The sequence below is a fragment of the Pantherophis guttatus genome, chromosome 13 (genome assembly GCF_059756535.1).
Source record: "Pantherophis guttatus breed Tessera chromosome 13, ASM5975653v1, whole genome shotgun sequence".
Lineage (NCBI taxonomy): Eukaryota > Metazoa > Chordata > Lepidosauria > Squamata > Colubridae > Pantherophis > Pantherophis guttatus.
This window is the reverse complement of record NC_142075.1, coordinates 6,778,341-6,791,529: the sequence shown is the minus strand read 5'-3', so window position 1 is coordinate 6,791,529 and position 13,189 is coordinate 6,778,341. Positions and strand designations below refer to the sequence as shown.

At 41.8% G+C, this 13,189-nt stretch overlaps 1 long non-coding RNA gene across 1 annotated transcript in view; it reads left to right on the top strand.

The window, feature by feature from the left end:
- The first annotated feature begins 4,546 nt into the window (after positions 1 to 4,546).
- Positions 4,547 to 13,189, top strand: part of LOC117669884 (uncharacterized) — a 34,671-nt gene continuing 26,028 nt past the window's right edge. Inside the window, exon 1 of the long non-coding RNA XR_004592532.2 lies at positions 4,547 to 4,639. This is a non-coding gene — a long non-coding RNA (uncharacterized LOC117669884). The remainder of the gene's footprint in view (positions 4,640 to 13,189) is intronic.

The window sequence follows — 13,189 nt, the reverse complement described above, 5'->3', positions numbered from 1 at the left end:
TTATTTTATGTACACTGAGAGCATCTACACCAAAGACAAGTTCCTTGTGTGTCCAATCACACTTGGCCAATAAAGAATTCTGTTCTATTCTATTTGGTTTAGCCTGTGAACCCATGTTTTTTTTTATAGAAACCAGCTAAACAGAAGGGCACTATTCAATTTTCATCTAAAAATTGCAGCCTAAATTGCAATGATTGGCTTGTAGGTCTCAAGGTGAACTGAAGAAGCTTCTTAGATGAGAGTCTGTGGAGAGTCCAATGAAGCTTCTTGGATGAGAAGGGAAAGGTCTTCTCATTCAATGTAGAGAAAACTAAAGCCTTAGGCAAGAAAAACCAAGAGTACACATGTAGACTGGGTGAAGCCAGGCTTAATAGCAGTAACTGTGAAAGGGATCTCACAGTGGACAACTAGCTAAATAGGAGCCAACAGTGTGCAGTAGCAGCCAAAAAAGCCAATGCAATCCTAACTTGCATTAACAGAGGGATACAATCAAGATCAAGGGAGGTACTAATACCATTCTATAAAGCCTTAGTAAGACCACACCTAGAGTACTGAATCCAATTTTGGTCACCACATTATAAAAAAGATGTTGAGACTCTAGAAAGAGTGCAGAGAAGAGCAACCAGGATGATTAGGGGACTGGAGGCTAAAACATACAAAGAACAGTTGCAGGAACTGGGTCTAGCTAGTCTAGTGAAGAGAAGGACCAGGGGTCACATGACAGCAGTATTCCAATATTTGAGGGGCTGCCACAGAGAGGAGGGGGTCAAACTGTTTTCCAAAGCACCCGAAGGCCAGACAAGGAAGAATGGATGGAAACTGATCCAGGAGAGATTCAACCTGGAAATAAGGAGGAACTTTCTGACAGTGAGAACAATCAACCCATGGAACAGACATTGCCTTCGGAAGTTGTGGGAGCTTCATCATGGAGGCTTTCAAGAAGAGATTGGACTGCCATTTGTCAGAAATGGTGTGGGGTCTCTTGCTTGGGGGGGGGATTGGACTAGATGACCTACAAGGTCCCTTCCAACTCTGTTAATCTAATCTAATCTAATCTAATCTAATCTAATCTAATCTAATCTAACCTTCCTCAAGAAAAAAACCCTGCCTACTTGCCTTTTGAAAAAGCACCTTTGAGACTTCTTAGATGAATAGCCATGACCTCGGTGATAGAGAATCTCCATAGACGATTGGTTCCCTGCAGCACCTGCAAAAGTCAATCCAGACTTGAGGGTGCTCCTAGATTACCCGTCTTTGGGATTATCCTTTTTAAAGAGAATAGAATAGAATAGAATAGAATAGAATAGAATAGAATAGAATAGAATAGAATAGAATAGAATAGAATAGAATAGAATAGAATAGAATAACAGAGTTGGAAGGGACCTTGGAGGTCTTCTAGTCCAACCCCCTGCTTAGGCAGGAAACCCTACACCACTTCAGACAAATGGTTATCCAACATCTTCTTAAAAATTTCCAGTGTTGGAGCTTTCACAACTTCTGAAGGCAAGTTGTTCCACTGGTTAATTGTTCTAACTGTCAGGAAATTTCTCCTTAGTTCTAGATTGCTTCTCTCCTTGGTTAGTTTCCACCCATTGCTTCTTGTCCTGCCTTCAGGTGCTTTGGAGAATAGCTTGACTCCCTCTTCTTTGTGGCAGCCCCTGAGATATTAGAAGACTGCTATCATGTCTCCCCTGGTCCTTCAGTGGTATTTATTTCTCTCCCTTCCCTTGCTCCTGGCTCAGTTTACTTTTCCAAAATAAAGGGAGAGGGTTGAACCTTGGATCCGTTGTCCACTTTTGTGGCGTGCAGGCAGGAAACGCATAGCTATGTTAAGGCAAAGGGAGGGGGTAAACAGCTTTCTCTGTGGTGTGTAATTGGTGCATACTTTTGGGGTTGCAAAGAATAGAAGAAAGAGGAGAAGGAGGGCCGGAGAGCTGGCTAACAAGGAACACATGGATATTGGCAAACTAAACACAGCTGGACTCAGCGGTGCCTCTGACCACCCGTCCTTTTGCTCTTAACATCCTTCATATCATACTGTTATTGTCCTGGCCCCGGATTTCATGAGCTGAGAGGATGTGAATGCCACTTGGGACACAGAAGCCTGGATCTCGTGACTAATGAGAAATCAAAACAAGAATTTCCGCTTTTGCTCAATCCTTCGCAGTCTTTCTTTGGAGTCGTTTTATCTCGGCAAGTTCTTCGCGAGGATGTTGCCAAGGCCGAAGATTTCTTCTCTTCCTCCTCCCGTTCTCGGAAGGAGACACATTTGAACTCAACAGACCTCCCCAATTAAATAAAACGAGTTGAGTTTTACATAGTTCAGCCAGCAAAGCCTGGGGTTCTCTCTCTCTCTCTCTCTTTCATTTGAGGGAGAGAGTATTTTGTAAGCTCTTCCCCTGGTGTGTTCATCTAACATGATTAAATAATTAATCTTATTTAATACCTAGGAATTAATGAGATTACTCTGAATGTTGGGTGTGTTTTTTTTTTTTTTTTGGCTTCTTACAAAGAAATTTGGGGAAATCTCTCAGAAAACCCTGCCAGCTTCCCTTGCTTCTTTCTCCCTCCCCCTCCCCCCCTTTTCTTTCATATTCTGTCATTTAGATCGTAAGTCTAGGACTGCAGTGGCAGCACCAATACACACCAGTAGTAAATATGCAAGTGATACATGCTAGAATAAAGAACTAAAAGGGAACCACAACCATTTTTTGTCCTCCCCAGGCTCTAGAGGCTTTCTTGGAGCCTGGGGAGGGAGAAAACAGCCTTCCCCACTCCCCTAGAGGCTCTCTGGAGGCTGAAAACGGCCCGTTTCCCGACTTCTGGTGGGACCAGAAGGCCCAAAAATTAGCTGGCCGCTGCTCGCATGCACGCTGGAGCTGAGCTAGGGCAATGCTTGCGTGCCCACAGATATGGGTCCGTGTGCCATCTGTGGCACGCGTGCCATAGGTTCGCCATCATGGCCCTATAATATTCCAGACAAACAGTTGTCCAAAGCCTCCAATGATGGAGCACCCAGAACTTTTGGAGGCAAGCCGTTCCAGTGATTAATTGTTCTCACTGTCAGAAAATTCCTCCTTAGTTCCAGGTTGCTTCTCTCCTTGATTAGTTTCCATCCATTGTTTCTTCTCCTGCCTTCAGGTGCTTTGGAGAATAGGTTGGCTGGCCCCTTTCTTCTCTGTGACAACCCCTCAAATATTGGAAGACTGCTATCATATAACTCTATAATCCTTCTCTTTCTTGGATTAGACATACCCAGTTCCTGCAACTGTTCATCCCATTTGGTCTTCATTCATTTGGTCTGTGGATCTTCTTTTCCTTTAATTTTTAGGGTTAACCTGTCCATCTCTGCAAACTCCAGAATTTTTTTTGATAATAATGTCATCTACAGGGGTTTCTGGGTTTTTCCAATGTGCATATACAATCCCAGCTGCTGTTAGGATATGTAAAACCAAAATATGTGTTACCCTTTGTTAGGATATGGTTTGAGCCTAACAAGTTGTCCAGGCAATATATGTGTTCTGTGACTTTAATATGAATAGGTATTGTGTGACTTTCAAGTTTTCCTGCTGATTCATTGTAATGCTGAGTCATGCTGTAATTAGTTGTGAACGTATTTCAGAAAGGTACTGTAAAATATTCAGTTGATGATAAGCTACCATAGTGTGTGGAGTTGCTACCATTGTGCTATCATCGTTGGATGGATCTGCTACCATTGTGGTTTGTGAACCAGAGTGAGTTTGTTATTCTAACCAACTACTGTTTGTGTGGTAAGAAGATATCTGTATCACTGGACTGATTTAACTGGCAAAGGCTTGGATTGATTTAAAGACTATGAGATTGTTTTTTCACTATAAAGTAAACTTTTGATAAACCAGTTTGCACATCTCTTATTCATTGCTCTCAGCAACGTTTCTCTGTGCTCTACACTTTGCTGGTTGGTAACACAACAACAATATCCTTAACACCCTTATTATAGTTTCTTGGAAGGACCTCTGAAAGGCTTTGAACACTTGTAGGAAATGGCCAAATTTCAGGTTGGGTTCATCTTTTTCCGTAACGTCAACCACAGACAAGCAACTGAGAGAATATGCCAACTCGGCACCTGCTAACAAAGAAATGTGGCATCTTGCTAGTGTTTTAGATGGTTTCGCCATTGTCTTGATTCACTCTCTCCTGCTTGGCTGCTCAGTCACGAAGGCATCACAGCTTGCTTCTGATCTTCAAATGCAGAAGAATGTGAGATGGGGCCATGTGCTAGCCAGAAATGCACCACTTCAGTCTGCCGTGTGTACTCTTGTCTATCAAAGAGCCCGCAAGTAGGTAAGTGTGCATTTTTGAAAGAGCTAAGCAGCGATAGGGAAACATTGGTGTGCTCCCTGCTGCGCTGCAGGGTGTTTGATTCATACAAACAGAGCTTGAGTCGCACAATTCAGTGATGCGATATTCTTCCATCTGCAGATTAAAGTGACATTGTCAATGCCGGGAAGCCCAGATCAGATGAGGAGGGGTGGGAAATTCAGTTGGGGACAAGTGAAAGTCCACACCCCAGCGTGTGATCTACAAAGGGCTCTTTCACAAAATCGCATTTAGTCCTCTGATGCTACCTACCATTGAAGCCTGTGTCTGAACAGAGCCAGTAAGTAACTCTTTCGTTTCTTCTTGTAACTTTAGCGATATGTATTCAGTACACAACAGAGGGCCAGAAGAGAAGCAATGAAGGTTGCCTTTATTTATCCTACCTTATTCATTCATTTGTTTTTAAGTGTTGGTTTTCATCAAACATCATTGTATTTACACAATAGTTAGGTCTGTAAGGGGGGTGCATAAGTGCACCAGCGTGCCTACCATCCTTGTCCTAATATCCCTTTTTACTTACTCTTTTCATATATTCAAATTATGTTTATACTTTTACCTGTTATCTTACATATGCTTGACAAATAAACTTATGATTATGATTATGAAATACGAGGAAAAAAACCATATATTATTCTACACATGACAACTGCGGCAAGATTGGCCTTCGCGCAATGTTGGAGAAGCTCAAATATACCCTCTGAAGATTTAATAATTAAAAAGATATTGGATGGACAAAATGACACTTGAATTGAAAGGATTGATGGACTGGGATTTTTACGTAATATGGGAGAAATGGTATAATTGGATCGAAAATAGAAAAAAAGGAAAGTAATAGCATGTAGATTTAGTAAAAATATATAGAGTAGAGGGGAATACTAGCGGGATGATATGTAAATGGTCACAGTCATGCACAAGAGTTGAATAATGATTGTTTAATTGTAAAAATTCAATAAAACATTTTTTTTAAAAAAAGAAAGAAAAGGTGGTTATATATTTCACATAGAAATATACCATAGTCATAGATTTTGCTTGGCTTAACTCAGGGGTCTGCAACCTTAAACACTCAAAGAGTCATTTGGACCAGTTTCCCACAGAAAAGAAAACACCGGGAGCCACAAAACCCTTCCCGTGCCTGACTATTTCTTGAGCGGCCACAAAACTAGCATATGTAGTTGAATTAAATGTTCTGTTTTCTTCTGAAACTTTTCTTTTCTTGGATTTATCCATGGTTGGCCTATCGGGGGTTGAAAAGCTCAATAAATCGTGTGCTGGTGGGTGTCGCACATTGGCGGTTGTGATGCGTATTTTGAGTGACAGGGAGCCGCAGCAGAGGGATGAAAGAGCCACATGCGGCTCCAGGGCCACAGGTTGCTGACCCCTGGCTTAATTTATTTACATCCACAATATCATCTTGGAGTCATGGTGGCACAGTGGTTAGAATACAGTACTGCAGGTTGACTCTGCTCACTGCCAAGAGTTCAATTCTGACCAGCTCAAGGTTGACTCAGCCTTCCTTCTTTTTACTCTTGTATTTTTTTTTCCTGTATGTTATATCATAAATTAATAAAATTGTTATACACACACATACACACACACACATACACACAAAGGTTGATTCAGCCTTCCATCCTTCCAAGGTCAGTAAAATGAGGACCCAGATTATTGGGGGCAGTATGCTGACTCTGTAAACTGCTTAGAGAGGTCTGTAAAGCCATTTAGTACATAAATCTAGGCGCTATTGCTAACTGCAAGATTTTTACTCCACTATGTTGCTTCTTTCTTAGCTATCTTTGTTAATTTTAATGACAATATTTATCATTTCAATATTTCCATCTTGCAGTTTTTAGTCTGTTGTAATCACGTTTGGTTGGGATGGTGGGATCGGTGGCATATAAATTTAGTGAATGAATAAATAAAAGTAAATAAATAAGCCATCTGGTCATTGTAGGTGCAACAAAGAATGGAGAATTACAAAATATCCATCTCCTGAAAACACATTGCAAGTTCTTCTACAAATATGACCTTATTTATTTGTTTGTTTTTTGTTTGACTGTTTTGCTGCCCTTCTCACCTAGAGGCGACTCTGGGTGGTTTACTAACATTAAAAGTCAATAAAATATTGACGCAATAAATAATCACCATAGTCACAGGCACCCTGAGTGCAATCCCAAAACATCAGAAGCACCACTTGAGAACCATCACCATTGACAAATTCACGATCGATCAATTGCAAAAGGCAGCTTTGCTCAGAACAACCTTACAACCTGCAATGATACTTTTAACAGCATCAAACATCCACATCTGCCCATCCCCTATCTCAGGAAGGACTCAATAGGTGGACAAATCCAGTCCAAATATCTGGTTGACTATGTGACAAACGATAGTATGAGCCATGGTGGCGCAGTGATTAGAGTGCAGTACTGCAGGATACTTCTGCCGACTGCTGGCTGCCTGCAATTTGGCAGTTCAGATCTCACCAGGCTCCAGGTTGACTCAGCCTTCCATCCTTCCGAGGTGGGTAAAATAAGGACCCAGATTATTGGGGGCAAGAGACTGATTCTGTAAAACCACTTAGAGAGGACTGTAAAGCACTACGAAGCAGTATAAACCGTATTTTTCGGACTATAAGATGCACCAAGATTTCAAAGAGGTAAACAAGAAAAAAAAAGTTTTTGTCCTCCCTGGCCTCCAGGAATACACTGCAGGCCTCCCAAACCCTCTGTGCATCCCGTTTTTGCCCTCCCCAGGCCCCAGGAGCACTCTGCAGGTCTCCCAAACCCTCTGCAGGCCCCATTTTTATGAAAAACGGGCCTGTTTTGGGCAAAAACGGGACACGCAGGGCGGGGTTTTGGGAGGCCAAAAATGGCTGTATTGGGTGTATAAGACGCACCAAAATTTCCACCCTCTTTTGGGGGGGAGTGCTCCTTATTCTTCGAAAAGTACGATAAGTCTAAGTGCTATTGCTATTGCTAATGATTTACAATTAAAAGATTGAGAGGAAGAAAGCAGGAAACACATCTAATCTTGTCTTATGGTTCCCTGGTCTTTAACATTTGAGAAGTGAGCCAAAATATGCTTCTCTAGCTTTGTAGTTCATATTTATTTATCTTTCCATTTCTATCAGGCGAGAGGGAAGACTGATCAAAAAAAAAATCTGTCCCCCTCCCCTCCAAAAAATGGCAAAACATCTTCCTTTCTTCTCCCCGCTTGTGTTTTTAAGGGGAAATGTCTCTCGTGGAATGGGAAAAAAATGCAGCTGAACAGCTTTAGTTCTTCAAGCAAGCACTGGGGAATCCGACATGAGTTGGGGGTGGGGAGATTGTGACCATGTAAAAAGCTGAAAATGGAGCTGAAATGGGTAATGAAGACCAAGGTCTGATGAGTGTCAGAAGAGGACAGGAGGACTTCAAAGCATTGGTCAGAAAGAATCCATATGAGTGTTTGCTCTGTATTTCTGACTCTGACTTTTATCCTGCCTTCCCTTTGAAGGGGGACGCAACTGGAGTGAAATGGAAAGGGAGTTAAAATAAAATCTTTTTCAACATGGACTTGAAATTGCATGCAAAGGGGAGGGAGAGAGAAATAAAGATGAAAAGAAGGGCCTTTTGATTGTACAGGAGAAATCCAGGCCTCCATTTCTCTGTAAGGTTTGTGGGGAACAAAGAATGTAATCAAAGTCCAGCTGTAAATCCAGAAGAGGACATTGAAGGTCAATGGGGACTAGTTTGCATAATACCTGTGACAGGTGTTTAAAAACAATTAAATATGTAAGTACAGAGGATCGTCCCTTTCCACCTGCTACCAGAAGCCACAATGGGGCTACAGCATCTTAAGGTTACCCCGTGTTGATATCTTGTTTTCAAATTGTGGTGTTGAAGAAGACGTTTGAGAGTCCCTTGGACTGCAAGATCAAATCAGTCAATCCTAAAGGAAATCAATCCAAAGTGTTCTTTGGAAAGACAGATACCGAAGCTGAAGCTCAAATACTTCAGCCACCTGATGAGAAGAGAGGACTGTCAAGCCTGAATTTGACTGGGGTGTGGGATTGTTTGTATCCTTGGACATCCTAGTATGAATTCAGCTCGACACAGCTTGGAACTGGAGGGGAATGGAGCCTTCAGTCAAAACATCATTCCTAGCTGATGAGTCAACCACTTTCCACCATGGGGGTAGAAACAGTTCAGAGAGGGGGATAGAGACTGTTCAGAACAACTATAACAACAACAACAACAGGAATCATCCATCCATCATCTCTTTCCCACTTCATACTTTAATTGCTATGCATTAAAAGAAAGAGAGGAAAAAGGAAAAGCGAATCAGAACAACAATAAACAAGAAAATTGTCTATCCATCGTCTCTTGCCCGCTTCAATACTTTAATTGCTATGCCTTTTTTTTTTACTTGCTTCCCAAATTCCTCTCTTAAATTTCCGTCTATGTCTATTTCTTGGCTGTCCAATCTAGATGTTCCCCCTACCTCTACCCCAAAGAAGCATCTTTGGACAACACTAGGAAACAGAGATGAGCACCATTCTTTAGAGTCGAACATGTCTGGACAGGAGAAGCCTTTACCTTAATTGAGTAGATCTTTGTGAGTAAAATGGTTGTCTTAAGGTTTTCTTAGGGTCAATTTTTCTCATTTTGGAAGAGAGGTTAAGGAATCACCCAACAACAAAAGTTCTCAAAAGTTTGCCTTCTCCCACACTACTGTCATCATTAACTCATCAAACCTTAATTCTTCTGCCTCCCTAGACGAGACATAAAGATGAAGTATGACCGACTGACAAAAAGAGGGCTGTTCCCCATTGTCTTACTTTTGTCAATTTTCATCTTCAGGATGTCAAAAATAATATTAGTTGCAGCACTTTTACAGCACCAAATAGCAAGGACTATGGCAATAACCAAAGTAGTTTTGGACTTTAAAGGACCATAGATCAACTGTAGAGACCTTTGCAATGTCTTCTCCTCTACTTTAAAACTATTTGGTGCTTTCACAATTGATGTCAACTTGCCAATTATTAGATGGGCGGTTCTTTGTGTATAAGTGTTGAAATTGGTGAATGACGCATCAGTATCACAGGTATCTCACCAGTATATTTCTTGAAAGGAAGGAAGGAAAGATGAGATGGAAAGCCAAAGAATGACTCCAGAGTTTGTCTAGAAGATGAGGCAGCTAGTTAGGTCCATGAATTCAAAGATGAATCAAGAAGTTCTGTATTTTTTGGACTATAAAACGCAGCGGAGTATAAGACGCACCAAGATTTCGAAGAGGAAAACAAGAAAAAAAATAGTTTTTGGGCTCCGCACGTCTGGTTTTTGCCCTCCCCAGTCCCCAGGAGCACTCTTCAGGCCTCCCAAACCCTCTGTGTGTCCCGTTTTTGGCCTCCCAACCCCCCCCCCCCCATGCATCATGTTTTTGCCCTCCCCAGCCCCAGGATAGCACTCTGCAGGCCTCCCAAACCCTCTGCACATTCCATTTTTGCGAAAAATGGACCTGTTTTTTTGCTAAAATGGAACATGCAGGGCAGGGTTTCGGGAGGCCAAAAATGGATGTATTCGGTCTATAAGATGCACCAACATTTCCACCCTCTTTTTTTTGGGGGGGAGTGTGTCTTATACTCCGAAAAGTATGGTAATACAAAAATAGCATCTGTTAGATTAGTGGTCCCCAACCTTTTAGGCACTGTTCTGGGGAAAACCATTTTTCCATGGACTGAGGGGGGGGGGCATGGTTTGGTGTGCTATCTAGATCCCACACATGTGCAGATGAAGCTTCATTCACTTGCAGAGCCCAATGTCAGCTTTGGAAGTCATATTAGGCCGGAAGCTTCCATGCTGCCACCTTCTCATGTGTGGGAAAGTAGGAGGGGGGGATTTAATAGAGGGGTTGCCTGTAGACATAATAGCATTCTTCCTGTTGGTCAAGGTCAAGGTGATCCTGCATCTGGAGAAGGAGTGGTCGGAGTGCTGTCTCGAGATGGGATGGATGGTGATTGGAGCATGTGATTGACTGAGGAGTGAGGGGATGGTTTTCTGGGGGTTTTGATTTACTGAGGGAAAACCCAGACCTCTCGGATTCAGGTTTTCCCAGATGTGCCAGTTTGCCTATTCTAGTAAATAGAACTTTGAAAAAAATGTTTGTTTCAGAGTTTTACTTGGAGTTGGGGGGGTTTTCTGGAACGCTGACACTCAGATCCTAACCATGATACTGGCCCAAGGACCAAGGACTTCTTTGTTAGACTACTGCAAAAACAGCCAAGAAGGCCATCCTTCCCACTTCTGTAGAATCTTAGTAAAAATTAAAATCCTAAGGAAGACAGAAAATCACACGCTAACACTCCCTCTATTCTTTGTCCCCTTTTTTTGGCTTACTTGATAAATCACTTTGATCTGCTGTTGACTTCCCAATGGAAGGATGCCCTTTTGCCTTTGCCAACTTTCCAGAACCAGCTTCTCAGAAGCAGATCCCTCCATTTCATTCCTCTGGGGTGATTTGAAACATTGAGCTAAAACAGAGAATTGTTCTTCCCTTTCTTTTCAGTAATTTCTCTGCTCAAATCTCCTTAAAAACACTTCGAGGTCAAGACAAGTTCCCTGTGGCTTCTTTCTAATATATCCTGAGCCGGTAGAGAGATTATGTATTACATCTAAGTATGAATGCCAAGTCTAGAGAAGAAAAGGAATATGTAAGCCAATATGAGAAACGGTGATTGGCTCGTCTCCGATACTTTTCAAACAATTTGCCAACAGATGTAAGTTCCAACATCTTCCTGCGGTTAACTGAAAAAGAACCCTAATGGGTTTGGATTTTCAATCAGAATGGCACAAATGATAACATTCGCTGGTGGGCGGGAAGCTACCTGAGAAAAGGCTTATGAGTCATCCATCTCTCCTTGTTCAATGCCCAACTGTGCATTTTTTATATATATATAAATAGCTCATAGTCGAGATGAATGTGCTTCTCAGGTTGGCCTTTGTTCCAGTCGGCGGATTGGAATGCATGATGAACTTTATTTTCTAAACCAGTTTTTACATCAGGTTATCTGGCAGTAGGAGAAAAAATGATACCGGTATTCATTTTAAGGTAATGATTTTCAAAGGAGAGGAAAATTGTTCTGCCTCCGCAGATTTGTGGCTTTAATTTAGTGTCGTAGGCAAGCTGGTACCCCTTTTTATTGTTTAGACTTCAACTCTCGCCATTTATTATCCTTGGCTAGGAAGGTTTTGGTTGATATCTTTGGTTGATATTAAGAGCCGAGGTGGCACAGTGGTTAGAGTGCAGTACTGCAGGCTACTTCTGCCGGCTGCCTGTAATTTGGCAGTTTGAATCTCACCATGCTCAAGGTTGACTCAACCTTCCATCCTTCCAAGGTCGGTAAAATGAGGACCCAGATTGTTGGGGGCAATATGCCCACTCTGTAAGCCGCTTAGAGAGGGCTGTAAAGCACCGTAAAGCAGTATATAAATCTATGTGCTATTGCTCTCTATGTCTTATCTCTCCGTCTCTCACTGTTTCTATCTATCTATCTATCTATCTATCTATCTATCTATCTATCTATCTATCTATCATCTATCTATCTATCTATCTATCTATCTATCTATCTATCTATTATCTATCTATCTATCTATCTATCTATCTATCTATCTATCTATCTATCTATCTATCTATCATCTATCTATGCACCATCTATGCAACATTTCCACCCTCTTCACTTCGATAGGCCACCCATGCCCAATCGTTCATTGTTCGGTTTAACCTCCAGTTAATCTTTGTTGCTGTGGTGGCACAGTGTTTAGAATGCAGTTTTTTAGGCTAATTCTGCTGACTGCCTATCACCAGCAGTTTGGCAGCTCGATCCTGACCGGCTCCAGGTTGACTCAGCCTTCCATCCTTCCAAGGTCAGTAAAATGAGGACCCAGATTGTTGGGGGCAAGAGGCTGACTCTGTAAACCACTTAGAAAGGGCTGTAAAGCATTGTGTAAAATTCTGGGTTACACAGCACATTCACCTTCAGACAAACATCAAATTTGACAAAAAGACACGTACTCATGTTCTCCTTGGTCAGGAGAAGCAGCAAAAACACTTGGTCTCAGGAACCGCTCTTTATCTGGGATTCACAAAGGGGCTTTTTTTAAGAGGCAACTAGACTTTCTGATTTTTCTTTGAAGATGTTTTGCTTCTCATCCAAGAAGCATCTTCAGCTCTTTGTCTGGGAAGATAGTCCAAGGCATGACTTGAAGATAGTCCAAGGCATGACTTCTGCCACCAATAGCCTCCCACCGGCTGGTTCGCTCCCACAGAGAGGGCCTCCTCAGGGTGCCGTCGGCTAGACAATGCCGGCTGGCGACCCCCAGGAGAGCCTTCTCTGTGGTGGCACCTGCCCTTTGGAATAATCTACCCCCAGAGATACGAGTGATCTCCGACCTCCGGACTTTTCGTCGAGCCCTAAAAACTTACTTTTTCAGTTAGCCGGTCTGTCTTGATTTTAGGGTTGGTTTTAAAATTTTGATATTGATTTTAAATTGGCAAGTTTTAAATTATGGGCCAAATTTATTAATTATTTTAAATCTATTTTTAATTGCAATGTTATGTATAAATGTTTTTATTTTGGCTGTTCACCGCCCTGAGTCCAAAAAGAGAAGGGCGGTATAGAAGTTTGAAAAATAAATAAATAAATAAATAAATAAATAAATAAATAAATAAATAAATAAATAAATAAATAAATGCTAGGAGGCCCCTCAGAGGCAGTGGTTTTCATTAACAACAGGTGGTGTTAATGCACGACAGGACCAGGCATCTGAATTTCAGAGCCTGTCATCAGATCCAAGTT